At 51.4% G+C, this 14617-nt stretch overlaps 1 long non-coding RNA gene across 1 annotated transcript; it reads right to left on the reverse strand.

Annotated features, from left to right (window-relative positions):
• Window positions 1-7646: 7646 nt before the first annotated feature.
• On the reverse strand, window positions 7647-14517 carry LOC107514097. The gene is made up of 3 exons (XR_004954704.1): window positions 12227-14517; window positions 11675-11854; window positions 7647-9242 (listed from the first exon to the last, which is right to left on the reverse strand). It is a non-coding gene; the product is annotated as an uncharacterized LOC107514097 (long non-coding RNA).
• Between the last annotated feature and the right edge of the window lie 100 nt (window positions 14518-14617).

The following is a 14617-nucleotide window of genomic DNA, read 5'->3' on the forward strand; positions in this document are numbered from 1 at the left end:
ACCCAACTGCTTGCATATTTTCAGGCTTTTAAGTAATGAGCGAAGGAGACATTTAGAGTCAGACCATTGAAAGAAGAGAAAAAAGTTCCAGACGAACGAAAAATTACTAAGTGTGTAACAAATTCAAAAGGGAGAGCGCACACACACAAAAACGTGTCATTTAGGAATACTTGGGTGTCTGTTCTCTTGGACATCTTTGAGATCAGCAAAGCAGAGAGATTCAAAGAGACAGCAGGGCTCAAAATCAACGTATCTCCTGAGCAGACTGATAGTCAAGGAGGAATGGAGCAGAAGCCTTTGTTAATCACAATAAAGAATTTGCCGTATTCAAATGAAACAGCAGCACCGTGGAAGGATGCCAGGGCAATACCCGTCTTCCGCGCAGGAACAAAGGCGAAGCGAGGAAATTACAGAGCCTTCATCTCAATGTCTGTGATTTGCAAAATAATAGAAACAATCGTAGGGTAAGTTTGCCAAATGCATTTACAAATGAGTATCACTCCCCTTAATCAAGCTGGAGATAACCAACAGGGCTGGGTCTCTCTCTCTCTCTCTCTCTCTCTCTTTCTCTCTCGCTCAGAAGCTATAACACAATTAATAATTACATATGACTTATTTTACTTTACTATCCAGATGATTTTTACATCGTAAAAAGGGAAAGTCAGAAATCCAAATAAACCATCCTCCTGGGATTGAATCAAAACCATCCAAGGTAGATGTATTCCTAAGGGGTACCAAGGCGGGCTCTTCTCCGTCCTCTCCCAGACTCTTCTCTTCCTTAGGACATCCTGCTTTATGGACACTTTGCTGCAATTTAAGCCATTTCCTATGAACTGCTAGAGAGCATTCTCCTAATGCTGGAAAACCTGCCTTCGGTCGCCACTGGCGGAGACAGCCGATTCGGTGATTTTGGTCATATTCCTTTTGCATTATTTTATGTTAATTCCTGCAGATCTCTGTCTCGTTGTCCTAACACGATGGACGGCAGGACGCTGGAGCCTCCCACAGTCGCTGTTCTTGTCCATTTCTTCCTTCGGTTCTGTCGGTTTTCGTTTCAGGGTTTTGTGGCTCCGCCGTCAGGTGGACGCGTGCTTACAGATGTTGTGTCTTCTTGACAGCTCGACCCTTTCATTATTGTAAAATATCTTCTGTCTCTGGTAACAAGTGAAGTCTACTTCATCTGATATTAATATAGCCATTCGGGGTCTCTCTCCATTACCATTTGCATAAAGTATCTTTTCTCATCCTTTACTTTCAAGCTATTCATAATCTGTGTATCCAAAATGAATCTCTTGTAGCCAGCATATAGTTGGATCATTTCGAATCCGTTTTTCTGGTTTCGGCCTTTTCACTGTGAACTGATGAGGAAGGAGAACTTCTTTCGCGTTAAGTATTTTCTAGGGAGTTGTTTTAATTCCCTTGTCATTTTTTCCTACATATTTTTGAGCTATTTTCCTAGTTACAATTTCCCTGGGGATTACAATTAACCTGTAATTTATAGCAATCTAGTTCAGATTAATAGCAACTTAAATTTAGTATTCCAAACCTTTGCTGCTCCTCTCCTGCCCGATGCTGTTACTGTTGCAAATTATATCTTTATACATAATCTTTCAAGTATTTCTTTTTCCTCTTCTCCTAGGACTGGCATTGTGCATATGATAGTGCTCACGGGTTTCCAAAACTCTATTCCATTTTTGCTTTCTTCTTTTTTCTTTGTTCCTCAAACTGGGTCGTCTCAACTGACCTGTCTTTGAGCCGATCATTATCTACTTGCTCGAATCTACTCCTCTAGTGAATTTTTTATTTCAGTTACTATAAATTTCGGCTCTGGATTTTCTATTTGGTTCTTTTAGTAATATTATTTCCATCTTTTTATTGATGTTCTCTATTTGGTAAGACTTCATTCTGATTCTTTCCTTTAGTTCTTTATATATGCTTCCTTTTAGCTTTTTAAACATATTTCCAATAGTTCATTTAAAGTCTTTTTCCAGTAAATCCAACGTCTTGACCTCCTAAAGGACAGCGTCTGTTAATTTCTCTTCTTCCTGCATTTGGGCCACATAATCTTTTTTCCTTGCCTGATATATAATTTTTAATCAAATACTGGACATTTTGAATATTATAATGTGGTGAATCTGAAAATCAAATGCTCTCCTCTCCAGGGTTGTTTGCTGCTTATTTTAGTTGCCGTTGTTTATTTGTTTCATGACTTTTATGAACTAATTCTGTAAAGTCTGTATTCTTTGTCATTTGTGGCCACCGAAGCTGCTGTTCTGTTAGAGACCAGTCTGCTGATGATTAGACAGATATTTCCTTAAATGCCTGGAACCAAAAATATTTCAAAGTTTTTGCCAAGGGGCCGTGTGTGTGTGTGTGTGTGTGTGTGTTGAGGCATGCCTTCCACACTCAGCACGGTAGTTTACAACCATGTCTTAGCTTTTATTTTCATCTTGTGCAGACCTCAAGGTCAGCTAGAGGTCAGATCCTAGGACCTTCTCAAGTCATTCCTGAGCATACATAGCATTCTAGATTCTAGGAACGTGTGCGAGATTTTCAAAGCCTTTATAGACATCTCATTTTCCGGCCTTTCTTCCCAAGTGTTTAGTTTATGCCAACTGTTATCTATAGTCTTCAGGCAGCAGCAACTAAAACGTTTGCCTATAAATGCTTCAGAGAAATGCCCCCCCCCTCCCAGTAGCTTTTGAACTGGGCCAGTTCCAAATCAGGGCAGATAAAGACAAGTTTCTTAAGTCTCTTCCATGAAGTCACCAGATAAAAAGAAAATACAGTTCTTTGCAAATGAGGTCCATTCCATCCCTCTGGTATTAGGAAGGCAGGCTGTTCTTTTCAAGGTGACCACTGAGCCCAGGTGTGGTCAATGGGCCTGGCTTAAGTTAAAATTCCACAAAACTCACTGTTCTTACCGAGACTGAGCATTTTCCTTGAATAAGCATTCCCTGTTTGCTGCAAGCCTTTCATCAATTTCCAGGGTTCTGAAAAAAAGTGGATTCTGACAGTTTAGGGCAGTTTTTTCTTTGACTTTATAGAGGGGCAGAATTTTGGGGTTCCTCACTCTATCATTTTCACCAACATCGCTTCTCTCCGTTTACTCTTTTATTAGTTCTTCCTACGACGACAATTTTGTAATGTAATTTTCCATTGAAAAAGTTGAGGGATCATCCAGTCTTTCCCATAGCATAGTTGCCTAAAACATTTTTTTTTGCGGTTTAGAAAAATTTCCTGCAGCTTATGAGCAATGGGGCTGGTATAACTTCCTCCAGTTTCTTGCTCAGGCAGGGCCTCTTGTCAGGGCAAGCCCTCAGAGAACGCCAGCCCTCTGATGCGAGCCGGCGAAGCTCCTGTGACTGGTACCCCGCAGCTGGTTGGGCTCGGTCAGGTCGCCGCACCTCGTCCTCTCCCCGGTAACCCTGCCCCCACTGGGTGGGTCCTGGCGTTGAGCGAAGCTTCCTGGAAGTCTGGACCTTAGCACACCCTGAGTGGAGTACACTGCAGCCTCGGTTCCAGATCCTTCTCTGGGGATCAAACACACGGTCCAGATGCCCCCTGACTGCTGCCAGGGGCGCGCTGCCTGTCACAGGAGGCAGGGGTGACCTGAAGGCGGTGCTGGCATTCTGCCAGCCGGCTCACAGCTCGGGACCACCAGTAGAGCATACACAAAATGGACACAAAACTAGATAGACAAACAACCCGAATACCCATCAGTCGATGACTGAACAAACAAAATGTGGTCTATCCATACACTAGTACGAGCGTATTTTACAGGAGCCCAGCCATATTAAAATCGATCGCTGTGTAGCAAACGGCCCCAAAACAGTGACTGTGAACCACACGCATGCATTACCGCGCATGTTCTGTGGGTCAGGAGTTCAGGACCCACAAGGCTGTAGTCACAGTGTCGGCCAGGGCAGCAGCTGTCTCCAGACTCAGGTGGCAGAGAATCCCACCCACGCTCACCCTTGTGGCTTGTGGCAGCAGTTAGTTCCCTGAGGGTCACTGGACTTAGGACCTCAGGTCTTGGCGGGCTGCTGGCTGGAGACATCGAGTCCTTGCCAGAGGGGCCTCTTCCTAGGACAGCTGACAACATGGCCACTGGCTTCTCTCAGGACAAAGGGTGAGAGAGCCAAAGAGGGTGCTTGAGACAGGATCACAGTGTCTTGGTCACCTGTTCTTGGACGTGACATCCCGTCACTGGCCATATCCCGTTGTTAAAAGTTGGTAGGTCTCGCCGTGCTCAGAGGGAAGTGACCTCACTCAGCAGTGTGACTCGCTGTGGGGACAGCTACAGGTGCCACCCACCGCAGTGACTTTATGAGATTCTTTATTCCCGAAGATTTGTAAGCAAATTCCATCTTTAAAATGCTCTAAAGCTGCGCTGTCCAATATCGAAACCATCAGCCGCATGTGGCTAGGAAAATGAAATAAAATTTAAAATTCAGTTTCTCAGTCACACTAACCACCTGTCGAATGCTCACTATGCCCCTGGGGCTGTCGTACTGGATAGTGTGGATCCGGAACGTTTCCATCGTCACAGGAAGCTTAACGAGACAGTACTGCAAGGCCAAAACCATCAAAAGCCCTCTCTTTAAAAAGAGCTGATTTGTCCCAGAAGCGAGAGGCCACAGACACCTGTCTTCTGAGGCACCTGACTCTCTTTCCGCAATCACTGCCCCACATTGTTCCTCCGCCTCTTCTCAGGACCTCGGTTTGCTGCTGGTCTCCTCCCTTCCTGAAAATCTGTTCCCAAGAGAGAAGAGGCTGAACTCATTCACACTGAGGTGTACATGACTGTCTTTTAACCTTGTCATTTCCTCCAGAGCGTTAGCATCCCACCAAGACTGAGCCTCCAGCCGGAAGGAACCAATTTCCAACTGTGGCACTTTGAGCACTGGCACCACGGATGGGGGACCGGGCGGGGAGGGGGGGGCACGTTCTCCAGGAGGGGGTGGGGATTTAAGTCTTCTAATGCTTTCGAAACTTGATGATCCCTTCTGAAATGAGGATGCTTACCCCTAATCTACCTGGCTTACGATTCAGGTTTTTGCATGGGGGTTTTCTCCAAGTGGGGAGCCGCCGGAGTCTGCACGTGTTCTCGCTTAGCCCAGACCCAGCGGCTCACGGAGCGGAAGCCGTCCCTGTGGATTTCTAACCAGAGCCCGTAAACCTGGGGAACCGCGTCAGGGCATTCAATGCCTCTCTTCCTCCCTGGAATAAAGGAATCCGTCCTTTAATTTGTTTCAGCCTGGACAGCCTGTCAGTGGCCGAGGGCGAACAGCTCTTTGTCAGAGGAGACAGAAAGCAGGCGCCGGCAAGGACTGGGTCCCCAGCAAGGCGCTCGCCACCTGAGCTACCTGGCGCGCGGTATTCGCGCCCGCCGCGGGGGGGGGGGGGGCAGGGGCGGGGCCGGCACAAACGTAATCCGCCACACCGTCTCCCCGCGAGCCTTGGGAAGCAGAGGGGGCTGTCTGCGGTGACAGGTCGCAAGCGTCCGCCGGGAGGGCTCCTTCATGCCCGCCTCGCGGGGCTGGCGCGCCGGAGGCCCTGCCGCTCGGGCGCTTGTTTTTGTTGAGGAACAAAAGCTCCCCTCCCAGCTGCGGCGCGCAAACCCCCAAACCCCGCCGCCGCAGGAGCGGTGACTGACAGCGCCGCGTGCTCCGGGCGCCGCCAGGCAGCGCCGCGCAAAACCAGGACGTGGAGCGCGGAGCGCGGAGCGGGCGAGCGCCCAGGGAGAAAAGGGAAAGCCCGCACCCTGCGCCGCGGGTCTGGGTGGTGCACCCCTGCAGGAAGCGCGCCCGGACAGATCCTTCTGACTTCCTGGGCGCGGGCCCTGTGGTCGCAGGGCGATACAGCAGCAGAGCACGCGCCCCGTCACTCAAGGGCGCCGATGGGTGCCCACGCGGGGCCTCGGTCCGCGGGTGCTCTGAAGCGACACGGAGGTGAGGGAAGCCGGAGGGGTCGGCGGCCTCCGTGTCGCAGGTGTCGGTTGCTTCCTGCAGACCTTGCGGCAGAGCGCCAAGCCGTCGTGGTTAGAGAGGGCTCAGCACGCCCCGAACTGTGCGCGCCGGGTCTGCTGCTCCCGACCCGGGGCGCACGGCGAGCAGCAGATGGAGGGCCCGGCGCGTCCACTGCAGAATGAGTTCGCGAGACCTGGACTTGTCACCCACCAGGCAAAATAAAACAGGTTCCTGTGGGCGCCAGGAGATGAAAAAGCGTCTAGCTTTGGGGGAGAGCGGAATGATTGCGGCCAGAGGCGGCAGAGCGCAGAGGGTGCGGGGGTGGCTCTGGTCCCTGCCCGCGGGTTGGGTGATTTTGGACAAGACTTTCTCTGGGCCTCCATTTTCTTACCGGCAAAGTGGGGGTGATACACCCAGACTTGCTGTGAAGATTTAACGGGATGATTCAGGTAACGTGGCTGACACTTGGCACAAGGTGAGCAAATGTGGTTTCCCGGTGCCAACGCGCGACGGGGAATCTTCCGGATGGTACGATGCCAGGGACATTCTTCCTCACGAGCAGGAGAGCGGCGAGGCCTGCACCGGGCTCGGAAGCCCCAGCTAGCACTGGCGCCGCAGCCGTTGACATCGGACAAATCCTGGCTCCGCCAGGGACCTGCTGCGTTTCTCCATCATCCTGTGCCTTCGTGCCCTCGCCCGGAACGCGGGTGTAACCACCGTCACACCCCAGGACGATCGAGAGGGTCACGTGAGATTCATGTCGAGAGGGTCACGTGAGATTCATGTCAAGAAACTGACACCTGGCCGCGCTCGGGAAGTGCCAGCGCCTGGTGGACGATCCTTCTAGAAAGCTCGGCTTGGCGACAGACTGCTGTTTTGCAGTGTAGCTTCAGGACGGGGGAGAAGCAAGTCTTCCTTGAGCTCGGGCCCCAGCTTCCGCTCATACCTGGGTCGCCTCCTTCCCTCGAGGCGCCTCCCCTCCCCCGATGCCCCACTGGCCCAGAACCCCGCATCCTGGCCTCGCCAGACCTGTCCACACCGCAGCACCTCTTGTCCACATTTCTATTTTTAGGTCACTGTAGACTCACGTGCAGTCGAAAGAAATGACGCAGAGAGAACCTGCAGGGTGGGGGGGGGGCGTGTCCCCCCGCCCCCCACGGTAAGGATAGTACAATAAATAGTACAATATCACAACCAGGATGTTGACGGTGACATGATCCACCCTATCCAGATTCCACGGGTTTTACATGCCGTCCTGTGTGTGTGTGTGTGTCTAGTTCTGTGTGATCCTGTCACGCGCGTACATTCGTGTGATTACCTCCAGTCAAGACACAGAAGAGCCCGCCAAGAGGTGAGTCGCCCGCCCTCCGTTTCCCCCTGGCCCTTCCCAGGTCCTGCCTCCTCGTCTTTTCCCCACAAAACTTTTCTCTCCCGGGTTCACATACCTGCTAAGAAAACTGACTAGGGCGTTGGTGGACGATAACCGTTGGATGGGTCACACACCTAAGCAAGCTACGTTCTCAGAGAAAGGTTTAATGACTTTATTCTGAGGAGTGAGCTTTGGGGGAGTACCAGGGAGCAAACAGGAGGAAAAGGGGGTTCAGAATTATCACTCAACTTCCAATGTGCATGAGAAAAGTGGAGTGGGGGGGGGGGGGCGGGGCGAGGCAGGGAAGGAACATGGCAGGCTCTCACGGGACCCAAAGTGCGTCATGCCGATCCATCTGAGTGGAAGTTAAAACACACACACACACGCACACTCACGCACACACACATGCACACGCACACACTGTCTTAGTTCGGGCTTCTGTAATAAAGGACCACAGACTGGGTGAGCTATAAGCAGCAAGCATTTGTTTCTGGAGGCCGAGAAGTCCAAGGTCAGGGCGCCGGCAGAGTTAGTGCCCAATGAGAACCTGCAGCTCACAGCGGGGTCCTCTCTGTCCTCACGTGAGGGAAGGTGGGGGAGGGGAGCGCTCCCTGTCTCCTGTATAACGGCACTGACTCCATTCGTGAGGACTCTGCCCTCACACCTAACCACCTCGGAGAGGGCCACCTCCCCACCCCATCACTTGTGGATTAGGTTTTAACATAGGAACTTGGGGGAGACACAGACATTTGGACTACAGCACACACCTTTAAACCTTTCAGAAACATCTCACCCTAGCCCCCACCCCACTCTGTGACCTACTGAAATAAATGTGAATTTCTTCGCCTCTTCTGTGGTTCACCGAATTCACCTCTGGCGCTGATGCCGAGGAAAGAATCCAAAAAGTGTACAGTGCTTTCCATGAGAAGGTCGGTAGCACCCTGGTTTAAAGAGCAAGGCGCTGTGCAATCACGGCACCATGGCTCGACAGAAGAGACTTTAGTAAGAATTATGCTGCGAAACGCTTTTATATTTTAATTTTTAAACAAACTGGGCGGTATTCGAATGTGTTCTTTTTCAAAAGCCAAAAAGTACAGCAAGAGACCTCCTTCGCCTTCTGCCTCAATCCCATCCAGCGCCCTGAGCTTGGAAAGTGCCCTCAAGACACAGCCCTCTGTCTATCCATCGCTCCCTGTGAAACCCCACGAGGGAAGACGCGGAGCGCACGCCGCGGGGGGTTTTGTTTCCAACACCGATGAGATCATGTTTAAATATCACTTTATCGCTTGTGCTTTTCACTTAAAAATCTGAGCCCCTTCCCTTTCCTCGCTCTTTGAGCTGCTGCATAGCAGTTTGCTCGCTGTCGAAGCTGGCTTAGAAAAACAAAACAAAAAACAAACAAAAAAAAAACACCACTCTGCTTTGGATGAATACTTATGCTGTTGTCAACACTTTGCCGTAGAAACCAGCGCTGCACCGAATCCCCTACCTGTGCTCCTCCATGGTCATGTGCATGTAGCTCTCAGCTAGAGAGCTAGAGGTGGGATTGTTGGCTTCCCATGGCAGACGCGCTTGGGAGTTATGGCAGACATTGCTACGGTATCCGCGAGCACCGTCTCCTCCACACGCTCGGGTAGCACGGATTCCCGAAGCCTCGACGTGTCTACCAGTCAGACAGGTGAACATTATACCTGAGCGTCTTCATGATGCTGAATTTGTTGTGTTCTTCTGTGTACTAATCCTTGGTTGTATGTCGAAAGCGTCTTCTCATCGTCTTTTGTCTATTTTAAAACTTTTTAATGGTGCCTTTGTGGTAAAGTTTAAAGGTGTCTTGGGGTCCGATTTATCAGACTTTCGCTATGGCTCTGGCTTCATATGCTGTTTAAAATGGCTGTCATTCCCTAGAGATGATAAAAATATTCCTGCACGTTGGCTTGTAATATTTTCACGATTTATTTTTTCCTACTAGCTCAAAATCCACCTACAAGTTATATTGTCACGCGTGAAAGAAATGCTTATATTATAAAACCAGGTGGGAACATAATATGTAACAAAACAGAAAATGATACATAGGAAATAAGTGAAAATAAATATATCAAAATAACAGTGGTTGTCTTTGGGTAGAGAGATTAGATGTGATTTTGTTTTCCCTTCGAATCGTTCGCATGTTTCAGATTTTATAGTATTGGTTTTATGTATAACACTGTCCATGTTCTCTTTCTGCCCAGGACAGTATCCTTAGGTTTCCTTAGGAACCACGTGGTTCCAGGGCAGCCAATCACAGCAGTTCACCCTTGGCCCCAGACGTGGGCCCGCGATCCCGAAGGGGCCGGCCAGAGTCCTTTTCTGGAATTTTCTTAACCGCCGCAAGAGACAAAGGACCCCCCCCGGCCCTAGTCACAAGGCTGACGGGTGTGTGACAGAGCTATCATCCTGCCTCTCGCTGACCAGATAACAAAGCAGATGCCACATCTGCCCTCGGAGACGGAGACCGAGGCCCACACGTCTAATTCTCCCTGAGCTCAGGCCCGTCTGCGGTTGACTCACCCAAGCTAACAAATCCCTTCTCCCCCTCTTTTTCCTTTAGGGGAGTAGGATTTCAGTTACTTGTACTAGAGGGTCCTGGATAAAAACTGTAGGGAAAGGGAGATGCGAGAAAAGCTTCAGAGATAAGAAAATATCATTCGTAGAAAGTAACTATACATGCATCTTGGACCGAAGCCACCCTCACTTTGCGGAAAGGGACGTTAATACCGAGAATGTAAAAAATGGTTGTAGCCATTAGGACATCTAATTACAGAAGAGATAATTAGCGAAATAAGACGGTTGCAAGCGTATGCATAATTTCATAATTCTTGCATTCCCAGCAAAGCATGGTGGTGGGGGGACCAATGAAATCGAGGGTGACGTGGACAGGGACAGAGATGACGGACTGAAGGTACAGCCGCTCAGGCCGGCTTAGCAGAGAGGTCCGCAGATAAACACCCTCCACGTACATTCGCAGCCACACATACTACACTCCGTCTGCGGATTTTAACAATGGGCGTTTGGCTTAATCTTAAAACACACTTCCGGGTGGGGTCGGATCATGGAGCTCAAGAGTCGAAACCCCTGAAGGAGTGCCCGGTATTCCTTTCAGAGCTGTGAGCCCTGCAGAGATTGGGGCACGTAACTCGTGTCACGTGGCTATAGGCCCCAGAGCAAAATTTGGGCCCACGTGTCTGGGATCCAGTCTGGGGGTCTTTCCATTGCTTTGCAAGGGCCAGTACGAGATGACAAAAGTGACGAGGAAACTCTGTCTGGGCATGTGCACGTGCACACACACACGTGCATGCACACACATGTGCACACACATGTGCACACATGAACGGAAACACGCACATGCACGCACATGCACATGCACGCACACATATGTGCACGCACGCACACGCACATGCACACATGCATGGAAGCACGCGCATGCACGCACGCACGCACATACACACACATGCACGCACATGCGCACACACCCGCACGCACACATGTGCACACACACGCACACGCACGCACACGCGCGCACACATGCACAGAAACACGCGCATGCACACATACATACACACACACGCACGCACACACACACACCGCAAAATGTGTTGCTTAAAAAGAAAGTAATTCTATCACTTTCGTACTCAAAAGGAAAAAAAAACCCGAGTCTCTGGGAGGTATTTTTAAGAACTGCGTGGAGGGCGCGCGTCTCACTAGAGAGGGCCGAAGTTAATTGCTCATGGAGGCTCAGGCACCGGGCTGAGGTTCACGCCTGGCTCACTCGGGCTCTCCGCCTGGAGGTGAAACCGACCAGCGAGTCTCTTAACCTTAATCTATTTTTCATGCGGCGGTATGACAGTCATCATCTGAAGTCATTTTTAAGTTTCCCAGAAGTGTGGAAAAACTGGCCTAATCATACTTTTACAAGCCGTTTAAAAGGCAAAATTTTACTTTCAGTTTTTAAATAATTTTTTAAAGGACCTGCCACTTTCAAGGAATCCAGCTGTTTAAGGCTCTCGAGGCCCTGAGCATGCTCTTCCTGGGGTGGAGGTTAGAGTTCGTTGTATTTCTGCCTTGGTTATGATTTGGGGAGGGTGATTTTTTTTTTTTTCCTGAATCTTGAATTTTAAAAAATCGACCAGAAGGTCAAGTTGAGCCTGGTTTTTCTTTGTACAATTTCTCAGTTCATGTAAAAAAAAAAAAAATGCTTGGAGTATCTTTGGGGCTCAGAGTTGTAAGGATCATTTGGGGTCAGAAGAAACCAGGCCGGGGCAGCCAGTGGCTCTGCGGTTGGGGGGTTGGCACTTACTCCGAACGCGGGGCTCGGTCTCCTCAGGGCTTCGCAAACGGTTCGTCCAGAGCATGCGGGATTCGGAGACGACTCTGCCCAGGGTTGGAGGTGGGGACCGCGGTGTCGCCGGGAACAGGCCACCCCTGCGAGTTTTCATTCAAATGTCACGCTGCGTTCACGCCTCGTGCTTAATATATCCTTATATTATGAATTACAAGGAAATACACAGAATACAATAATAAATGAATTGGATTATAAATAAGTATAATCGCAAACGATTAGGAGTAAAACATAATTATACTATAACAAATAAATATAATAAATATATTAAATGTCCTAAATATAAGTATTTCTTTCCATTAAACGTCCAGCACTCCGCACCCTGTCCCGTGCTTTATTTTCTCTACAGCACGTACGGTGGCTCCGGTGGCTCCAGGGTCGTACAGTTCGCTTGCTTCCTTCCATTACCGGCTACTCCCTCCTCCCCACATCCCGCTGAGAGTCGTTTTGCTCACTGCTGCACACCAGGGCAGAGAACAAGGCCCCGCACAGAGCAGGCACAAGACGTACCTACTGAATGAACAGTGGAGCGTTTTCAGAGACGACGTATTAAATCGGACTGTCTGGAGGATGGGCGCGACCCCAGGGTGCACCCCACCCTCAGCGGCCGGCGTGCCTAGGCTGGGGAGCGAATCGTGGTACGTTTCCAGAGCACGGGGACCCAGCAGCAACGAGTCTCCCCGTCCGCTCGGCATTGCGAGCCCATCTCAGGAGTGCGGTGTGTCATGAGCCCGTGGCATGAGATAGTTCTTGACTCCTGATGACTTACTTAGGTCACGCTTCCCACTGAACGTCCTCCGATGTCTGCGGTCGGTCGTCAGCGCCCGCCCGGGGCCTGGGTGCTGCCGCCGTCCTGCCCACCATGGTCCTTCTCTCCACTCACAGCCCGGCTTGGCCAAACCTCTTCCGTGACATTAGTTAGACTTCCCTTAAGGGTCCCAGTGCCAAGGCCAGTCTTTGCCCCACTCTGAGGGCACTGTGGGGCCCGGGGGCGCCGGGCAAGGGACGTGTGAGGCTCTGCTGAGGCAGTCTGGGCAGAGAGAAAGAACGAGCTGATTTCGAAGCACGCGTGGTGATTTGGAAAGAGAGTGCGATGGTGTGAATTACTGCTCCTTCCACCGGACCACGGACCCCAGTCACGGACCCGCTCAGTTCTGCCTTGCCTCCCGGTTCTCAGGAAAACATTCACTTTCTCTCATCGATGGCAATTTCAGACATAAAAAGCTCTATCCTCAGCCTGACGACAGCCCCTTGATACGACGTAGTTGGGCTTTAAAAGCATGTTTTTGGTAGTTATTGACAGTTCTGAGCTTACTTAAAAGAAAGCCTACTTATTCTCTGGGAGTGTTCTGAGCTACCTTGCTGATATACTGCGGTCAACACGTTTCACATAAAAACCCCTTATGCAGACCTGCCTTGTTCCAGGCACTCTCCTAGGCAGACCGCACACAGCAACTCCTCACGCTACAAAACAACTTCGCTGTCAGACAGGTATGACTGTTCTCTCTATTTAACACACAAGGAAACCGAGGCACAAAGAGAGTACAAGAAAGGACACATAGCCACTAAGCTCCAGAGCCAGCATGCGGACCACCTGCCTAACACTAACACTAACCCACCTGTCCCATACCTCTGTCCTCCCTCACGGTGGCACCTGTCGGCCCAGCCCTGTACCTGGTCTTTCGTCTTCTGGTCAGAGGAAGTCCCTGCTGCCCGTCTCCAGAATCACCTCCCAAGTCTACCAAGGTAAATGTCTTGCAGTTGGGATGAAACCACTCCAGGGACCCGCCCCTGTTCTTTGACCAAACACACCCATCTCCTCAAAGGCTCCAACCCGTTTCACTCAGAATTCCTTGAACGGAACATGTGCGAATGGAAAGTTCCGCTGGAAAAGTGTGACTTGGAGTCTGGGGGAGACGGAGCTGCTGCTGGTGTCTGGAGGGGTGTGCGAGGGGGTGTCCTGGAGAAACCGGGTGTGGAGAGTCCGTTGGAACGATCGCTTTTGCAGACATGCACCCCAGGCTTTGGGAACGGTGGGGAGGGGGTTCGGGATCCCCTTCATAGCAGTGATTGGCCCGGCGGGCATCGTCCCTGGGGAGAGGGAGAGCAGGGAGTTTGCTTTTTGGGGCCTGGGTGACCTAATGACTGGTCTACCAGGAAGCTAGTGGGAACCAAGGAGAGCCAAAAAGTCCCTTTTAGAATCTTCGCCATCGTCCAGGTGGAAACGTTCAACAGTTGGAAGACACCCCAGGTGAGCGCTTACTGAGCTCCCTTCGAGTGTGTGACCGGCGGGGTGACGCTGCCTCTCCAGCAGTGACTGCGGGGCGCGGGGCAGGCGGAGGGCGAGCGCACCTTCCCCGGGCCCCGCGGGAGGGCCGGGCGCGCTGGCTCCTCCCCCAGGGGTGGGCGCTGGCAGGTGGTCTGAACGCGAAGGCCACCGCTTGCTCCGGAGCCTCGCCCCCAACGGCGGCCAATGACTTTTCTTTGTCACACCTAAAAATCCCCAGGAACAGATAGTGTCATCAGTTATATGGCAAACTGGTTAGGCTTGGTTTCCTGACGCGTTCTGGCTCCATGCTAATTTTTAACAACAAAACCAGCGCTCCTGACCCGGCATTCCCGTTGGTTCCCGCGAAGGCCCTGACGTCCACGCGCTGGGCGGCGAGGGCGGCGGGCTTCTTGGAACGCAGCGGTGGCGACCGGGCGCCCCAGGTAGAAGCGCCGAGCGGCACCGAGGGGCGAGACCGCTCCCAGGCCGGGGCGGGCCGCTGCGCCCCCGAGGCCGGCGGGCGGCGGCGCGCGGCGCCTCGGGGATCCAGGTGAGTCCGCGGCTCCGGCCACCTGCCCGGTTTCGCACCAGCCCCGGCGCGGCCGCCGCGCGCCGCAGAGCCCATCCGGACG

Source organism: Rousettus aegyptiacus, unplaced genomic scaffold, assembly GCF_014176215.1.
Source record: "Rousettus aegyptiacus isolate mRouAeg1 unplaced genomic scaffold, mRouAeg1.p scaffold_m13_p_15, whole genome shotgun sequence".
Classification (NCBI taxonomy): domain Eukaryota; kingdom Metazoa; phylum Chordata; class Mammalia; order Chiroptera; family Pteropodidae; genus Rousettus; species Rousettus aegyptiacus.